The sequence below is a fragment of the Pristiophorus japonicus genome, chromosome 23, assembly GCF_044704955.1.
Source record: "Pristiophorus japonicus isolate sPriJap1 chromosome 23, sPriJap1.hap1, whole genome shotgun sequence".
In the NCBI taxonomy this organism is placed as follows: domain Eukaryota; kingdom Metazoa; phylum Chordata; class Chondrichthyes; family Pristiophoridae; genus Pristiophorus; species Pristiophorus japonicus.
In genome coordinates, this window is record NC_091999.1 from 63,643,173 (window position 1) to 63,662,443 (window position 19,271).

General features: G+C 45.0%; 1 non-coding gene and 2 pseudogenes across 1 annotated transcript; 1 reads left to right on the plus strand and 2 right to left on the minus strand.

Annotated features, from left to right (window-relative positions):
• Positions 1 to 5,404: 5,404 nt before the first annotated feature.
• LOC139235572 (zinc finger protein 256-like) lies at positions 5,405 to 7,286 on the minus strand (annotated as a pseudogene).
• Positions 7,287 to 8,455: 1,169 nt separating this feature from the next.
• LOC139235574 (Ig heavy chain C region-like) lies at positions 8,456 to 13,088 on the minus strand (annotated as a pseudogene).
• Positions 13,089 to 15,980: 2,892 nt separating this feature from the next.
• trnal-uag (transfer RNA leucine (anticodon UAG)) lies at positions 15,981 to 16,062 on the plus strand. The gene has a single exon. It is a non-coding gene; the product is annotated as a tRNA-Leu (tRNA).
• Positions 16,063 to 19,271: the final 3,209 nt, after the last annotated feature.

Here is a 19,271-nt window from a genome sequence, read left to right on the forward strand (position 1 = left end):
GCTGGGTTCAGTTCTACATTCACGGGATCCCCTCCGCTGAAGGTACTGACTCTGGCTGGGTTCAGTTCTACACTCGCTGGTTCCCCTCCCTTGAAAGTGCTGACTCTGGATGGGTTCAGTTCTACACTCACTGGTTCCCCTCCCCTGAAGGAGCTGACTCTGCATGGGTTCAGTTCTACACTCACTGGTTCCCCTCCCCTTCAGGTACTGACTCTGGCTGGGTTCAGTTCTACACTCACTGGTTCCCCTCCCCTGAAGGTACTGACTCTGGCTGGGTTCAGTTCTACATTCACTGGTTCCCCTCCCCTGAAGGTAATGACTCTGGCTGGGTTCAGTTCTACACTCACTGGTTCCCCTCCCCTGAAGGTCCTGACTCTGGGTGTCTGTGCTCCCGTCACCACTTTATACACTCTGACCCTCCCTATATATCTGTAATATCTCCCTGTTTTGGTGATGAGCTCTCCCTGACCACTCACTCCCTGACTCTCACCATTTCAGGGAATCATACGGCACAGAATGAGGCCATTCGGCCCATCGAGCCTGTCCGACTCACTGAAAGACCCACTCCCTGCACCTGCCCCAAAACACCAGAAAATGTTCCCTTTGACCATTGCTGGTTTTGAAAGTTATTATTGATGTCCCAGAATTGAGGCCAACCCTCAATATCTGAGTGTAACTAATGAGTGATAAAGGTTGACCAGAACTTGCTTGTTGTACTCTATACTGCTATTAATGCTGGAACAGATTGATCAGCGGACCCTGCCCCTCACAGCTTTGTGTTCACCTGCAAATTGCACCATTTGCTTTAGAATGTCTCCCATTTTTCCTCCTTCCCAAATCCCAGCTGGCGGCCGGTGACCCCGCTGACCCCGGGCCTGTCACCGCGGATCAAGCCCGGGGTCAGCCTCTGGGCTGTGATTGGCCCTGGGCCCTACACCACGTGTTGATGACGCTCACCAGCCCCACGCGCGGCTCCAATTCCTGCCCCGCGCCGACAACCAACATCATCCGGGCTCCACCAACTGTCGCCGCCACCGCCCGCACATGCTCAGTGCGGGAGATCCGGGCTCAGCCCCGCCCCTCGCACACTCCGATTGGTTGGAGAACTCACCTCCAGCTCGGTCTTCCAGCTCCGCCCACTGTGGGGCCGCAAGCCCCGCCTCGCGCACACTCTGATTGGTTGGATGACCCACCACCCGCTCGTCAATCGCACGGGCAGTGTGAGTTGAGCATGCGCGGTGGGGCGGCTGTGTCTGAGGCAGCGGCTGAGAGATGGGCGGAGAGAGGGAGCGGGTTTATAAACCCCGGGGGGGGCCGCGGGGCTTCACACACACCAAGTGCGGGTCCAGGTCCCGCCCGAGAGACAACACTCCGCATTATCCGCTTCACATACACCCGCTGTGGGCCTCAGGCCATGAACTACAACCTGCGGCTGCGGCCTTTCCTCGAGCGGGGCCCCCGGGGAGGTGGGCTCTGGACCGTGCGGGGCCCCCGGGGAGGTGGGCTCTGGGCCCGTGCGGGGCCCCCGGGGAGGTGGGCTCTGGGCCCGTGCAGAGCCCCCGGGGAGGTGGGCTATTGGCCCTGGGCCCGTCCGGTGTTGTAATTTCCTCGACCCCGAGTTGGACTCAGACAATTAAGAACATAATAATTCGGAACAGAAGTAGGCCATCGAGCCCCTCGAGCCTGCTCCGCCATTCAATAAGATCACGGCTGATCTGGTCGTGGACTCAGCTCCACTTACCCGCCGTCTCCCTGTAACCCTTAATACCCTTATTCGTTAAAAATCTATCTATCTGTGATTTGAATGCATTCAATGAGCTAGCCTCAACTGCTTCCTTGGGCAGAGAATACCACAGATTCACAACCCTCTGGGAGAATAAATTCCTTCTCAACTCGGTTTTAAATTGGCTCCCCCGTATTTTGAGGCTGTGCTCCCTAGTTCTAGTCTTCCCGACCAGTGGAAACAACCTCTCTGGCTCTATCTTGTCTATCCCTTTCATTATTTTAAATGTTTCAATAAGATCAACCCTCATCCTTCTGAACTCCAACGAGTAAAGACCCAGTCTACTCAATCTATCATCATAAGGTAACCCCTCATCTCCGGAATTAGCTTCGTGAATCGTCTCTGTACCCTCTCCAAAGCTAGTAAAGCCTTCCTTAAGTAAGATGACCAAAACTGCATGCAGTACTCCAGGTGCGGCCTCACCAATACCCTATACATTTGCAGAAGGACCTCCCTGCTTTTGTACTCCATCCCTCTCGCAATGAAGGCCAACATTCCATTCGCCTTCCTCTCGCACTTTCTTCGCTTGTCGCACTTTTTTTATTTACTTGCGAAAGGGGGAGCAGCTGCTCAATCACCGGATGAGCTGGTCACTCCCCCAACACAAGATATCGCACATATTTATACACACAAGTAAACAGGCTCCGTGTATTAAGTGTAATGAAATTAATGTCATCAGTTAGTTGCAGGAATAAGTCACATTATTAGAAAGTCTCACAGGATCTCAGGTTAGCTGATTAAGTTAAAAACAATAAATTCTTTACATATCGCAAGCCATAGGTTTTAGATCTGCGCTTATCTCTGTCAGCCTTAGTTGTCTGATCGCAGTTTTTCTTATTTTAGGCCATCCTGAGTCTGCCTTACAAACTGTCGTCGTTTATCTTCCCCTTTCTGACCTTTGTGTAACTATGTCACACGATAACGATAGCACAGCATGTGGTTTCAACTGCTGATGCCTTGATTTAAAAGTTTTGGGTTTTTTTAAATTCTAAGTTGGCCAAGTCATATCCCAATCGAACCTTGTAACTATATTTTCACAAGGTGTAACTTTCCTGTTTTCCTCTTATATCCTCACTGATTTCCTCTCATTAAATTTTATAAAGTGTTCACCATTTCATTCATGAGCCCGGAGGAACTTTACTGTCTAATAAAATATCATTAAAGCAGGAATGGGGGAAAAAAGTTGCATGTTCAGCCATGAACTCATTGAATGGCGGTGCAGGCTAGAAGGGCGGAAAGGCCGAATGGCCTCCTCCTGCACCTATTTTCGATGTTTCTATGTTTCTATGTATCATACTGTCTTTAAAACATCGATCAAACATTCCCACCAAGTTTTGACCCAGTTTCTTTGTTTAATTTTATTTAACCGAACCTCTTCTTGGACCTTTTATTCTCCAAAATATGCCACAGAGCAATTCAGTCTACAAGAGGAATGATGGTAGTTACCTTTAGCATAACAGTCACCCACAAAAACCTATTTCTGAATACGTAGTTTGGACAGAACCACAGAGACCGGACTTTTTCAAAAATAAAACTTAATTATCACAATTTTCAGCTAAATTTTCCTTCCCATTTGTTTGACCAGCAACGCTTAGCAATATATATATATATATATATTTAGAAAATGTTTTATATTACACAAACAAATTATGCCCAGACTTTGTCATTTTACAAAGAAGACAAAAGTAACAATTGCGTTTGGATGCAAGTCATTTATCTTCCCCTTCGAGCAGGGTATCTTGGACAATAGGATTACATCGGATATACGGCACAGAAACAGGCCATTCGGCCCAACCAGTCCATGCCGGTGTTTATGCTCTACTCGAGCCTCCTCCGTTCTTTCCTCATCTAACTATATCCACATAACCCTCGATTCCCTTCTCCCTCATATACTTGTCTAGCCTCCCATTAAATGCATCGATACTATTCACTACAACCACTCCCTGTGGCAGTGAGTTCCACATTCTCACCACTCTCTGGGTAGAGGTTTCTTCTGAATTCCCAATTTGATTTCTTGGTGACTATCTTATGTTGATGGCCTCTAATTATGCTGGTCCCCACAAGTGGAAACACTGTGTCTACTCAATCAAAACCTTTCATCATTTTAAAGACATTAGCTCACCCCCTCAGCCTTCTTTTTTCAAGAGGAGAGAAACCCGGCCTGTCCATCCTTTCCCGATAGGTACACGCTCGCCTTTCTGGTGTCATCCTTGTAAATCTTCTCTGCACCCTCTCCAGTGCCTCCGTATCCTTTTTATAATATGGTGACCAGAATTGCACACACAAAGTCTAACCAAGGTTCGATACAAGTTTAGCATAACTTCACTACTTTTCCATTCTGTAACAATTCAATTCTATAACAATGGATCCCAATAATTTAAATCAATACTTTAAATTCTTAATTCCAACTTTGTCAGCTTGCTGCGACATTCGATGTTTGCAGATAACTGGAGATAATTTTGTTTTAACTGCTGAATCTTTTGCTATGCCATCAACCTCTTATCCAACTGGAACTGGCATTGCCTAATATGGTCGTCTTTAGCTACGGCATAGTCCAGAGACACAAGTCTGCATTTTCTTCAACACACATCAGCAATGTTAGAAGCACGTAAATCACTGGTCTTCCTGTGGCAAGCACATATCACTTGTGTCTGAACTTTTCTTATTCTAACACAATATTTCTAATCTAAACATTCTATGATGAAAATATCCACGGCCAGTTGGTTGGAAACACCAACTGTTGCTCAGTGAAATTTCTCTCTAATGATAACAACCACATTTTCCCCGATATGGAATGAACTAAACATGAACACCTTTCAGAAGCTGAATTAACCGAGTTCCCGATGCCAACACCCCTCACATCTTCCATTCACTTCAACTGAAAGGAAAACGCCAGATTGTATCAGTCGGGATTTGAAAGATATTTACAACAGATGCTAGATATTCTTAGAGTTAGCTTTGTTCTCTATTCTGTCTACTCGAGGAGTTTGATAACAGACTTTCTCCTGTGAATGTAGAGCTGGAATATTGGGCCGGGATGTATTTACTTGTTCATCTTGTTGACTCGAAAACGTTGTCAATTATTTGATGTGATCTGTATTTTCTTAAATACATTTCCTGAGTGGATTCAAATTTAAATTGAATCCAGGTTTGCAGGCGTGATGCTCCATTCACACATCGAAAGTGAGAGAGATGCTGTGGGGAACACACTAAGTCCAGTATCTGAAAGTGATTCACAGACTGGGTTTTGTGTTCAGTGATCACAGGCATGTTATCGACACGTTCCCTCAATACCAAGGCTAGGAGAGTCACTCTGGAAGGTAAGGGGAACTGGCACTTTTCCACGAGAGTAACCAAAGGTATGAGAACTGAAATAATCCAGAGTTAGAAAGGAGGAAAGGCCCTAAAATGGTGCACTCAATAACAGGACATCAATTAGTCTCCTCTTATCTTGGAACATTAAATGTCGACACACTCTGTTATTGAAACATCAAAATATTATATTCCAGCCCAGTTATAGGGGTTATTATCATCGGAAACAAACTTCAACTGTTGGAATAGACATGATTCAGTCGGGATGTGATTAACAGCAGCAATGATAGCAGAATCCAACCCCTGCAGTCACTTGTGTACTCGCTGGTGTTTCAGCAGGTTTGATGACCGAGCGAATCCCTTCCCACACTCAGAGCAGGTGAACGGCCTCTCCCCAGTGTGAACTCGCTGGTGACTCAGCAGGCTGGATGACACACTGAATCCCTTCCCGCACTCAGAACAGGTGAACGGCCTCTTCCCCAGTGTGAACTCGCTGGTGTGCCAGCAGGTCGGATGACTGAGTGAATCCTTTCCCACATTCAGAGCAGGGGAACGGCCTCTCCCCAGTGTGAACTCGCTGATGTTTCACCAGGCCGGATGGCTGAGTGAATCGCTTCCCACACTCTGAGCAGGTGAATGGCCTCTCCCTCGTGTGAACTCGGTCGTGTTGCAGCAGGTGAGTTGACTGAGTGAATCCCTTGCCACACTTTGAGCAGGTGAATGGCCTCTCGCCGGTGTGAACTCGCTGGTGTTTGAGCAGGTTGGATGACCCAGTGAATCGCTTCCCACACACGTGGCAGGTGAACGACCTTTCCCCGGTGTGAACTCGCTGGTGTTTCCGCAGGTCGGATGACTGAATGAATCGCTTCCCACTCACGAGGCAGGTGAACGGCCTCTCCCCTGTGTGAACTCGCTGGTGTTTCACCAGGCTGGATGGCTCAGTAAATCGCTTCCCACACTCTGAGCAGGTAAATGGCCTCTCCCCAGTGTGAACAAGCTGGTGTTTCAGCAGTTCGGATGAATGAATGAATGGCTTCCCACACACGGAGCAGGTGAACGGCCTCTCCCCGGTGTGAATGTGTTGATGAATTTCCAGTGCAGATGGCAGGTGAATCCCTTCCCACAGTCCCCACATTTCCACGGTTTCTCCGTGCTGCTCGTGTGCTTCCGTCTCTCCAGGTTGGATGATCAGTTGAAGCCTCCTCCACACACAACACGTTTACAGATTCTCCACGCTGTGAATGATGCGATGGTTTTTCAGGCAGTGTAACTGGTTAAAGCTCTTTCCACAATCAGTGCACTGAAACACTCTCACTCGGGTGTGTGTCTCAGTGCTTTTTCAGTCACACTGATGTTTGTAATCTTTCCCCACAGACAGAATAAACTAACATTTCTCCTTCCACATTCAAAGGCCGATGATATTCAAGTCCTGATGAATCGAATGACTCTATCAGATCTTGACGTGATGTTTAGTTTGAGTTTCCCTCCTTCAAATCCTCCCCTTCTAACACCCTGCAAAAGGACTTTACAAAAGTCATCACTGTAAGTACAGGATCGAAATTCAGAAAAGACAATTCTAGTTTCTATGGAACATTCTTTCCTTCTGCTGTGTGATTTTAAGTATTGACTTAATAAAAAATAATAAAGAGGGAGAAGATAGATTGAGAGTAAACTGACAAGAAATATAAATACAGTCACAGCTTCTACAGATATATAAAAAGGAAGATATAGCTAAAATAAACGTTGGTCCCTTAGAGAATGAGACGGGGAATTAATAATGAGAAACAGGGAAATGGCAGAGACTTTAAACAAATATTTTGTGTGGTCTTCACGGTGGAAGACACTAAAAACATCCCAATAATAATAGATAATCAAGGGGTCACAGGGAGCGAGGAACTTAAAACAATCACTATCACTGGAGAAAAAGTATGAGACAAACTATTGGGACTAAAGGTGGACGTCCCCTGGACCTGATGGCCTGCATCCTGGGGTCTTAAAAGAAGTGGCTGCAGAGAAAGTGGATGGATTGGTTGTAATCGACCAAAATTCCCTGGATTCTGGCAAGGTCCCAGTGGATTGGAAAACCTCAAATGTAACACCCCTATTCAACAAGGGAGGGAGGGAGAGAGAAAGCAGGAAACTATAGAGCAGTTAGCCAAACATTTATCATTTGGAAAATGCTGGAGTCCATTATTAAGGAAATAGTAGCAGGACATTTAGAAAATCATAATAGTCAAGCAGAGACGGCATGGTTTTATGAAAGGGAAATCACGTTGACAAATTTGCTCGAATTCTTTGAGGATGTAACGAGCAGGGTGGATGAAGAGGAACCAGTAGCAGTTGTGTATTTGCATTTCCAGAAGTCATTCGATAAGGTGCCAGATAAAAGGTTACTGCACAATATAAGAGCTCACAGGGTTGGTGGTAATATATTAGCATAGATGTAGGATTGGCGAACTAACAGAAAACAGAGAGTGGGGATAAATGGGTCATTTTCAGGTTGGCAAACTGTAACTAGTGGGGTGCCACAAGGATCAGTGCTGGGGCCTCAATTATTTACAATCCATATTAATGACTTGGATGAAGGGACGGAGTGCACTGCAGCCAAATATGCTGCTGATACAAAGATAGGTGGGAAAGCAAATTGTGAGGAGGACACAAAGTATCTGCAAAGGGTTATAGACAGGCTCAGTGAGTGGTCAAAAATTTGGCAGATGGAGTATAATGTGGGAAAATGTGAGGTTATGCACTTTGGTTGGAAGAATAAAAAAGCAAACTATTATTTAAATGGTGACTACAAAATGCTGCGGGACAGAGGGATCTGGAGGTCCTTGTGCATGAAACACAAAAAGTTAGCATGCAGGTACAGCAAGTAAACAGGAAGGTAAATGCAATGTTGGCCTTTATTGCAAGGGGAATGGAGTATAAAAGTAGAGAAGTCTTGCTGCAACTGTACAGGGTGTTCTTGAGATGATTTTGAGGAATAGACAAAATGTCTAAGCATTGATAAATGCATCGTCTAACATCTCCAACTGAGATATAAATGTACAGCATTTGTTTATCAGGATATAGAACTATGCAGATTCTCCCAGTGGGACGAAAGTTGCTGAAATGACTTTGAGGTATCCTGTCATTAAAGAGCTTCTCTTTGTCTCCAACCTGTGGTGTATATGAGCTGAGAGCGCTGAATGTAACAGCTTTGGCCACAAGTCCGACAAATATTCTGCTTCAGATTAACAGCCCGCCCCTTGGCTAAAATAGGCAACAAAATTAATTGAGCGGCTGTGTGTGTAACTCACGATTGGAAGAAAAGGCCTTTATTATTTTTTATTTAAGAACTGAAAGGCAATCGAGAGATTCTCATTGATAAGAATTGATGTTGTCCATCAGAACAAGAGAAATATTCACAAAACTGGGTTTACCTCTGGATTTATTGACGGTTCTGTTGGTGATTTTCAAGGAAATCGGTTTATGTCCCACCACACAGGAGTAAGAAGCGCCGCTGGCCCACTCCTCGGCTGCAACGGATAGCAGGCTGTACATGAAGAATGATCTGCTGCCGTTCTCCGCCATCACCTCGGTGTTCTTGTAGTTGTTGGAATCCACCGTCTTGTCATTGACGGTCCATTTGACGAAGATCTCTCGGGGGGAGAAACCTCTCACTAAACAGGTGAGGCTGACCAACTTCTCAGCAGAGACATCTTCTGCCGAGGGCAGGAGGACAGACACGGCCGGTACCCGTGGATCTTTCGCTGTAGAACAGTTACAATAAAGGCCAATGAACTGGACAGTTCCAGAGACAATGGTGGGAGTTTTAATCTAATAAAGCAGGCGTGTTGAGGGTGTGGGGGTGATTAAATTGGTAAAAATCGGAATCCCGACATCAACCCGACCACTCCTGGTTGTAATATTGTATTTGAATAATATATTTATAGGAGGCTGGAATCCTCTATTTTAACCTCCATTCGGTGTTTAACTGTAGCTGGTCCGGCTTGACATACTGTGTAAATCCCAGCAGTTACAGCGATGCGTGGACTGCTGCACCCAGGTGGTTATTGCCCTTACACCTCCATCCTGGATCCAGGGTCACTGCCTAACCCACCCCCCGCGATCCGAGAGCTCCTCACTCGGATTCCAATCCTCCTCTTCTCCCGGGTGGCCTGTGAGACCACCACCACCAACTCGCCTTCTCTGTTTAAATTCGCCAATGTCCCGTAGTTACACGTCAGAGAAATATGCTCTTCGTTGACATTTAACGCTTTATTATTTCTCCTCTGGGGCCTCCCTGGTTTACCATCCCGCAGCAGAGTGAACATAATCTTTCTCTCTGAAATCTTGAAGGGTTGGACTTGAATTTACTGCACAGATCAAGGCGATTTGGCCAACTGGTCTCTGCCTGTGTTTATGCTCCATACAAGCCTCCACCTGACTCAGTTCATCTAACCCTAATAACATACCCTTCTATTCCTTTCTCGCTGATGGACTTATCCAGTTTCCCCTAAAATACATAACCTCAGGTCCAAGAGTGGGATTACTAAACTGAATGATCAGAGTAGCCCATTAAACACTTTATATAATGAATTGGCCCTTGCACATGCACCGGAAATAGTCACAGTATCTCACTTATTGCAACAATCTCCCCGCTCACCCTTTTCCTTGTGGATGGAATCTCTGATAGGAGTCGGCATATCCTGATGGCTCACCACGCAGTAGAACTTATCCCCACTCAGCCAGTCTTGTGTCGAGATGTTTAAGTTGCTGATCACACTGTTGGGATCCTCCCCGGGTTGGACGGCAATCTCTGATTTAAAACCTCCTTTTCTCGCGTCCTGGACATGGTGAGCCCATAAAGAGCGTCAGACACGACGCAGGTTAAGGTCACCGTCGCCTCCAGTAAGACCTGTTCCAGTGACGGTGGGCGAAGAGTGATTTCTGAATCGCTGCATGGGACATCCACTGCAAAACAGGAATGAAAGTCAGGAAAAGCTGCAGCTTCAGAATCCGGACACAATATTTAGCCTTAACTCGTTCAAGGGTAATACATCACTTTTGAGATATCAACCTCTCGCTGTTGCTTTAACACCGGCGGTATTGGAAGGACAATCAATTGGCAACGATTCCGGGAGATCTGTAACATTTCTTGTGTATTTGCAGCCAGAGCCACCTGTAATGGGCTGTGAAGCAAATAACCAGCGTAAAACGGGAATACATTGTGGTGCAATTGTGTTAGGCACTGAATAGCGCTCTTCCTGAAATCTCTTGCTTCTTTACACCCATCTATAGATCCTTGCATCCAAACGCATCTCCACTGGTTATAATAGTGAAGCCCAAATAGCCCGAAGTTCAAAACAAGTGTCAAATTGATTTCAGGATTTATGGGATAACAGAAAACAAAGTTAAGTTTCTGGTCACTTGCTGTGATCTTTATTGCGGTGAAAATGTGCAGGAACTAGTCACAGCCCCCGTCAGAGGAGAAGTGCAAGGTCGGGAGAATGGAGTTCCAAGGGGTCTTTTGTGGTGGGGCATCATTTTTAATGAGGTGAGGTAGTTTGTTAATTTCTGTCATTACTGAACATTTATCATGTCTGGTGAGAGAGAGTCAGAGTTAAATATGACCTCAGGGCATTAATAGCAACATAGGAACTGGATGAGGCCACTCAGCCCATCCATCCTGTCCCGCAATCCATTTAGATCAGGGCTGATCTACACTCAACACCATCTTCACGCCTTGGTTCTGTAACCCTTGATAATCTTGCCTAACAAAAATCTATCAATCTCAGTTTTCAACTTTTCAATTGAAACCAAGCTTCAGCAGCTTTTGGGGAGGGAAATCCAGACTTCCTGTGAAGAAATCCTTCCTGACATCACTTCTGCACGATCTAGCTCTAATTTTAAGATTCTGCTATTTGTTCTGGACTTTTCCATCAAAGGAAATAATTGTTCAACATCTACTTGATCAATTGTATTTATCTACTTGAACACCTCAATTGTATCACCTCTTAATATTCTCTACTCGTCTCCTCATCATTTTATTTTATTAGCCCCGGTATCATTCGGATAAACCTGAACTTTACCGCCTCCATGACCAGTATATCCTTCCTGAGCTGCGGAGCCCAGAATTGGGCTCAGTGCTCTGAATAGAGTTGATGCCCATTCCAACAGTGGGTTCCTGGACAGCTAGCAGTAAAGGGTTCCAGACTCTGACTGCCGCTCCGTATATGCTCAGCCAACTCAGGATAAACCTGCGAATAAGGGCACGTTACTCACTGCCTGAAATCAGAGCAGGGGGAAAGCTTCGTTGGCGAGTTTATTAAATCCTGAACAATGAGGAATCCTGAACCAGAAGATCGTGGGTTGAAGTCTCACTCCAGATACTTGATCACAAAATGTAAGCTGAGTCTCCCAGTGCAGTACTGGGGGCGTGGTGCACTATTGGAGGTGCCGTCTTTCGGATCACGTGTTAAACCGAGGATCCGTCTGGCCTCTTAGGTGGACGTAAATGATTCCCTGGATCTATTTCAATGAAAAGCCGAGGACTTTTCCTTAGTGGCCTGGGAATATTTATAGCTCAAAAAACACCACTAAGCAAAATATAATCTGGTCATTATCACACTGCTGTTTGTGGGAGATTGCTGTGCACTAAATGATTGCTGCACGTTGTACATTACAACTGTGACCACATTTCACCACTTAATTCATTGGCTGGCAAGCGATTTGGTTCAGACTAAGGTAGCTGAAGGCGCTGTTTCAAGGCAAGTTTGTAATCACAAGAATACACAAACTGCATGATTGGAAATTAGGAATATTTCGGTGCTTTTTACTAATTTCAATAAAAGTCCTGACTGAGATCAGCGCTCAGAATGGTCTGTAACCTCCTGGGATTGTGCCTCTTACTCGGAGATCTGGTGAAGTTACGGCTTTGCGTGACCCCTTCATGAGTGTCCTGGCAGGTGTAGACCGAGCCGGTGAACCATTCCTCGGCGGGGACTGTCAGCCGACTGGCCACCGAGAAGTTCCCATTCACCTCAAATACGGGAGAGGTGACGGTGCCAGAATCCAGGAGTTGTCCACTCTCCAGCCAATTCACGGTCAGTGACTTTTGCCGGAAATCGATGATTGAACACACGGCGCTTGCATATCTGCTGCTGGTGATTTGTTCAGTAGAACTCAGCGTGAGGAGAACAGTTGGAGGGATGATGTCGCGTTCAGAATCTTCAAGAGAAGACAAATTATTGACATTGCTTGCAAAATCAATCATTAAGAAATGCAAAGTGTCCTTATATTTTAACAGGTTCTTCGCTGTCAGACTAACACTAACCTGGCATTTACAGAGAGCAGACTGTGCACAGTCTTTTCAGTGTAATCTGCAGACCGGAACTGTGCATAATATTCTTAGTATGATCTGGAGACCAGAACGTTACACAGTATTCCAAGAGTGATGAGGAGACCAGAACTGTAAACAATATTCTTAGTATGATATGGAGACCTGAACTGTGGACAGTATTCTAAATGTGATATGGAAACCAGAACTGTGCATAATATTCTAAGTATGATAGGGAGACCAGAACTAAACACAGTATTTTAATTGTGATATGGGAGACCAGAACGGTGCACAGTATTATAAGTGCGACAGGGAGACCAGAACTATACACAGTACTCTAAGTGTGATATGGAGAACAGAACTGTACACAGCATTCTAAGTGTAATATGGAGACCAGAACTGTACACAGCACTCTAAGTGTCGTCTAACCAAATTTCTGTACAAGTTGAACATACCTTCTCTTCTTATCACAGTTTGCCCTGTATCCCACATCACTAACCTAGGATTGTGATGGCCCAGACCGACACACCACGTCAAACCTCGCAGTAGATGGTGCTGCTGCACACCTCTGACTCGCTGATGGTTAACCGGCACTTTATCTTTCTTCCAGGAAAGGCTGGTGATTTTATCTTTCTTCCAGGAAAAGCTGGTGATTTTGGGGGAGTAGTCCATCGCCAAACAGCTGAAGCAGTTTCTCCCTACTCAGCGCACTGTGACCTGGGCTCTATTCCATCCTATTGAATGGACGTCTCTTGAGTTTCCTCCTTCCTCCCACTCAATAAATAATCCGAATTAAATACCATTCCAAAATCCGGTTAATTGGAAGTTTCTCCTTAAAACGGTCCATTTCAATTCCCATTGTTGTTCTTGTTATATAACAATGACCTGGACTTGGTTATAGGGATTCCATCTCAAAGTTCGAAGATGAAGCAAAACCTGGCAACGTAGCCAATAGTGAGCATGATAGTAACAGACTTGAAGAGGAATCAGAGAGATGAGTGAAATGGGCCGGGACATGGCAGGTGCAATTTAATGCGGATAATTGAGAAGCGGTGCACTTTGGGTGGAACATGTAGAGGCAGTATCATCTCAATAGTATTGTTTTGAGGGGATACAAAAACAAAAATATCTGGATATTGCCCCCGTGTGAATATTACTAAAAATGTTCGTAAATGCTCACTGAAAGCCGATGTGCATGTGTTTGTATGTGGGGTTGGGGTTGAAGCCCAGATTCTCACAGAGACAGAATCCAGGTTCTCACAGGACCAGGATAGCCGAGTGGTTGAGGCGTTGGCCTTAAAATTCAATGGGTTTTTCCCGCGTGGGTTCGTACCCAACTCCTGGTATTTCTCTAATTTAACACGGGGATTTCCTCCCATTCTGATCAATGAGACCGGATTTTCATCGGTTGAATCAGCAATTTTCTGTAACAATGTGACACTCTGAACCGATAATGAAATGAAATTGTGAAATGTATCTGTGTCGCTCGGTCTCTGCCTCTCTCTCTCTCTTCAGAGAGTTGTGTATGTGTTTGTATGTTTGAGTCTTTGTCTCTCTCAGTCTGACTCAATCTGTCTGTCCCTGTTTCTCTGTTTGTCTCTGTCTCTCAATCTGTCTCTTTCTCACGGTGCCACGTCTGTTCCAATGGGATTCTATCAGACTCTTTGCCTGACTGGCTCTCTCTTTCCCATCATTTCGGTCTGTCCATGCCTTTGCCTGTCTCCATTAGTCCCTGCCTGTAAGCTGAGAAGTATTTCCATCATTTTCTGTTTTAGTCTCTTTCGCTCTCTCTCTATCTGTCTCTCCCCTTGTCACTGTCTTTATCATTGTCTTTCTCTCACTCTTTCCCTGTCTCTCTTAATAGATCACACACACACATCTCTGTTTATGTATATGTTTGAGTCTTTTTCTCACTCAGTCTGTTTCTCCTTCTCAGTCTCACACTTTCTGTCTCTCGTTGTCTCTATCTCGCTGTCTGTCTCTCCCTGTTTGTCGGTTTGTCTCTGACTCTCAATGTGTCTGTCGACTTCTCATGGTGTCCAGTTCTGTTCACAGTGGCTCGATTCCTGCTCTGACAGAGCTCGTACCCGTCAGTTCCTCGTTAGTATAATGGTGAGTGTCCCCGTCCGTCACGTGGGTGACCGGGGTTCAATTCCCCGACGCAGAGGCAGTTGTTTCAAAATGTAGAATTTTACTTCTGTTTCTTGGTAGAGATTCATATTAAAAAGTTCCAGAGCAACAAAGAACTGTAAAAGTACACGTAGAGGTTAGAGCCTCTTCCAGATTTTGAGCAAACGGAGACTTTTTCACGATTCTATGGCCGTCTGCTGCACAGAGTTGGATGACTGAATTTGTTCTGAGTGAATCTCTACCAAGTACTCACCAGGTTCTCACAGGACCAGGATAGCCGAGTGGTTAAGACGTTGGCCTGAAAATTCAGTCGGTTTTTCCCGCGTGGGTTCGTACCCGACTCCTGGTATCTTTTTAATTTGACACGGATTTCCTCCCATTCTGATCAGTAAAACCGGATTTTCATCGGTTGAATCAGCAATTTTCTGTAACAATGTGACACTCTGAACCGATAATGAAATGAAATTGTGAAATGTATCTGTGTCGCTCGGTCTCTGCCTTTCTCTCTTCAGAGAACTGTGCATGTGTTTGGATGTTTGAGTCTTTGTCTCTCTCAGTCTGACTCACTCTGTCTGTCCCTGAAAGACACAGTAGTCGTGGCCGAGTGGTGAAGGCGACGTTATCGAAATCCATTGGGTTATCCCGCCAGGTTCGAATCCTGCCGACTACGATTCTCAGCATTTTTCATTCCATTTCACAATTTAACCGGTTCTCTGCCAAACTGATCCTGAGATAGATGGAATAACGTCCCACACCTTTCAACACTGACATTTTTTTCTCATTTTTATTAATCTGCAATATTCACGATATATCCGTTTCAAAAATCGCAAACATCAGTCAAAGTTGCGACAGTGATTCAGCCTGTCTATCCCTCGAGATGTCTGAGGCATCTGTGCATGCCCGTTGGTGCGTGCAAATTTTTGGTTATGTGTGTGTGGGTCTTTGTGTCTGTCTATCTCTATATATGTATCTGTGTATGTGCAACTGTCTGTGGAAATCATCACCATGAATTTGGTATGTCCTGGAACTTATAAAAAAGACTTGGGGAAAATAATACGTTTGTGAACTTTTGTATCGGCTTTGGTTCAGTGGCAGCATTCTCGACTGAATCGGGAGTTTGTGTGTTCAAGTCGCACTCCTGAGACTTGAGCATTATCATCTTGGCTAACACTCAAGTGCAGCACTTGGGGAATTTTGCAATGTTGAAGCTGTTGATTTTCGGATGAAATGTTAAATTGAAGCTCCGTCTGCACCCTCGGGTGGATATGAAAGGTCCCAGAGCATTACTCGAAAAAGAATAGGAGAGTTGCCCCCGTGTCCATATTACTAAAAATGTTCGTAAATGCTCACTGAAAGCCGATGTGCATGTGTTTGTATGTGGGGTTGGGGTTGAAGCCCAGATTCTCAGAGAGACAGAATCCAGGTTCTCACAGGACTAGGATAGCCGAGTGGTTGAGGCGTTGGCCTTAGAAGTCAATGGGTTTTTCCCGCGTGGGTTCGTACCCCACTCCTGGTACCTCTTTAATTTGACACGGATTTGCTCCCATTTTGATCAGTAAAACCGGATATAAATCGGTTGAATCACCAATTTTCTGTAACAATGTGACACTCTGAACCGATAATGAAATTAAATTGTGAAATGTATCTGTGTCGCTCGGTCTCTGCCTCTCTCTCTTCAGAGAACTAAGCATGTGTTTGGATGTTTGAGTCTTTGACTCACTCTGTCTGTCCCTGTTTCTCTGTTTGTCTCTGTCTCTCAATCTGTCTCTTTCTTACGGTGCCACATCTGTTCCAATGGGATTCTCTCAGACTCTTTGTCTGACTGGCTCTCTCTTTCCCATCATTTCGGTCTGTCCATGTCTTTGCCTGTCTCTGTTAGCCCCTGACTGTAAGCTGAGAAGTATTTCCATCATTTTCTGTTTTAGTCTCTATCGCTCTCTCTCTATCTGTCTCTCTCCTTGTCACTGTCTTTATTATTGTCTTTCTCTCACTCTTTCCCTCTCTCTCTTAATAGATCACACACACACATCTCTGTATATGTATATGTTTGAGTATTTTACTCACTCAGTCTGCTTCTCCTTCTCAGTCTCACACTTTCTGTCTCTCGTTGTCTCTATCTCGCTGTCTGTCTCTCCCTGTTTGTCGGTTTGTCTCTGTCTCTCAATGTGTCTGTCGACTTCTCATGGTGTCCAGTTCTGTTCACTGTGGTTCGATTCTTGCTCTGACAGAACTGGTACCCGTCAGTTCTTCGTTAATATAATGATGAGTATCCCCGCCTGTCATGCTGGAGACTGGGGTTCAATTCCCCGACGGGGAGGCAGTTATTTAAAATTGTAGAATTTTACTTCTGTTTCTTGGTAGAGATTCATATTAAATGTTCCAGAGCAATATCGAACTGTAAAAATACAGATAGAAGAGATTGCCTCGTCCAGATTTTCAGCAACGGAGAATTTTTCAGGAGTCTTTGGCCGTCTGCTGCACAGACATGGATGACTGAGTTTTTTCTTAGGCCAAGTACGGACCACGTTCTCAAAGGACCAGGATAGCTGAGTGGTTAAGTTGTTGGTCTTAAAATTCAATGGGTTTTTCCCGCATGGGTTCGTACCCCACTCCAGATATATATTTAATTTGACACGGATTTACTCCCATTCTGATCAGTAAAACCGGATTTAAATCGGTTAAATCAGCAATTTTGTGCAACAATGTGACACTCTGAACCGATAATGAAATGAAATTGTGAAATGTATCAGTGTCGCTCGGTCTCTGCCTCTCTCTCTTCAGAGAACTAAGCATGTGTTTGGATGTTTGAGTCTTTGTCTCTCTCAGTCTGACTCACTCTGTCTGTCCCTGAAAAACGCAGTGGTCGTGGCCAAGTGGTTAAGACGACGGACTCGAAATCCATTGGGTTATCCCGCCAGGTTCGAATACTGCCGACTACGATTCTCAGCATTTTTCATTCCATTTCACAATTTAACCGGTTCTCTGCCAAACTGATCCTGAGATAGATGGAATAACGTCCCACACCTTTCAACACTGACATTTTATTCTCATTTTTATTAATCTGCAATATTCACGATACATCCGTTTCAAAAATCGCAAACATCAGTCAAAGTTGCGACAGTGATTCAGCCTGTCTATCCCTCGAGATGTCTAAGGCATCTGTGCATGCCCGTTGGTGCGTGCAAATATTTTTGGTTATGTGTGTGTGTGTCTCTGTGTCTGTCTATCTCTATATATGGCATGTTCGCCTTCATAGCTAGGTGATTTGAGTACAGGAGCAGGGATGTCTTACTGCAGTTGTACAGGGCCTTGGTGAGGCCATACCTCGAATGTTGTGTTCAATTTTTGTCCCCGAATCTGAGAAAGGACGTCCTTGATATTGAGGGAGTACAGCGAAGGTTCACCTGCATGATTCCCGGGATGGCAGGATTGACATCTGAGGAGAGACTGGATCAACTGGACTGGTATCCACTGGAGTTTAGAAGAATGAAAGGGGATCACACAGAAACATATAAAATTCTGACGAGATTGGACAGCTTAGAGACTGGAAGAATGTTCTCGTTGCTGGGGAGTACGCGACCAAGGATTAGAGTCAAAGAGTAAGGGGTAAGCCATTTAGGACCGAGATGACGAGAAACCTATTCACTCAGAGAGTGGTTATCCTGTGAAATTTTCTACCGCAGAAAGTAGTTGAGGCCAGTTCGTTAGATATAATCAAAAGGGAGTTAGATATGCCCCTTACGGCTAAAGCGATCAAGGGGTATGGAGAGAAAGCAGGAAATGGGTACTGAGGTTGAATGATGAGCCATGATCTTATTGAATGGTGGTGCAGGCTCGAAGGGCCGAATGTCATATTCCTGCACCTAATTTCTATGTCTCTATGTTTCTATGTTGATGCATGTATATTTTTGATTATTGTGTGTGCGTGTATCTGTGTATGTCTATCTGTATGTATATCTCTGTGTATGTGCAAATGTCTGTGGAAATCATCACCATGAATTTGGTACGTCCTGGAACTTTTTAAAAAACTTGGGGAAAATAATACGGTTGTGATCTTTGGTATCGGTTTTGGTTCAGTGGCTCCATTCTCGACTGAATCAGAAGGTTGTGTGTGTAAGACCCACTCCTGAGACTTGAACACATCATCTTGGATGACACTCAAATGCAGTATTTGGGGAATGTTGCATTATTGAAGCTGTTGACCATCGGCTGAAATTTTAAATTGAAGCTCCATCTGCCCCCTCGGGTGGATGTGAAAGTTCCCAGAGCCTTAGTCGAAAAAGAATCGGAGAGCTGCGCCCGTGTCAATATTACGAAAAATGTTCGTAAATGCTCCCTGAAATCCAATGTGTCTGTGTGTCACTGTGGGGGTGGAGCTGAAGCCCAGATTCTCACAGAGATAGAGTCCAAACACTGACAGGATCAGGACCAGGATGGCCGAGTAGTAAAGGCGTTGGACTTAAGATGTAATGGGTTTATACCCGCGTGGGTTCAACCCCGCCTTCTGGTAATTCCTTAATAAAACGGAGATTTTTCCCATCCTGCTCAGTGATACCCGATTTTCATCTGCTGAATCTCCAATTTTCTGTAACTCTGTGACACTCTGAGCCGAAAAAGAAATGAAATTTTGAAATGTATCTGTGTCGCTCTCTCTCTTTAGAGAGCTGTGTTTGTGTTTGTGTGTTTGAGTCTTTGTCCCTCTCAGTCTACCTCTCTCTGACCCAC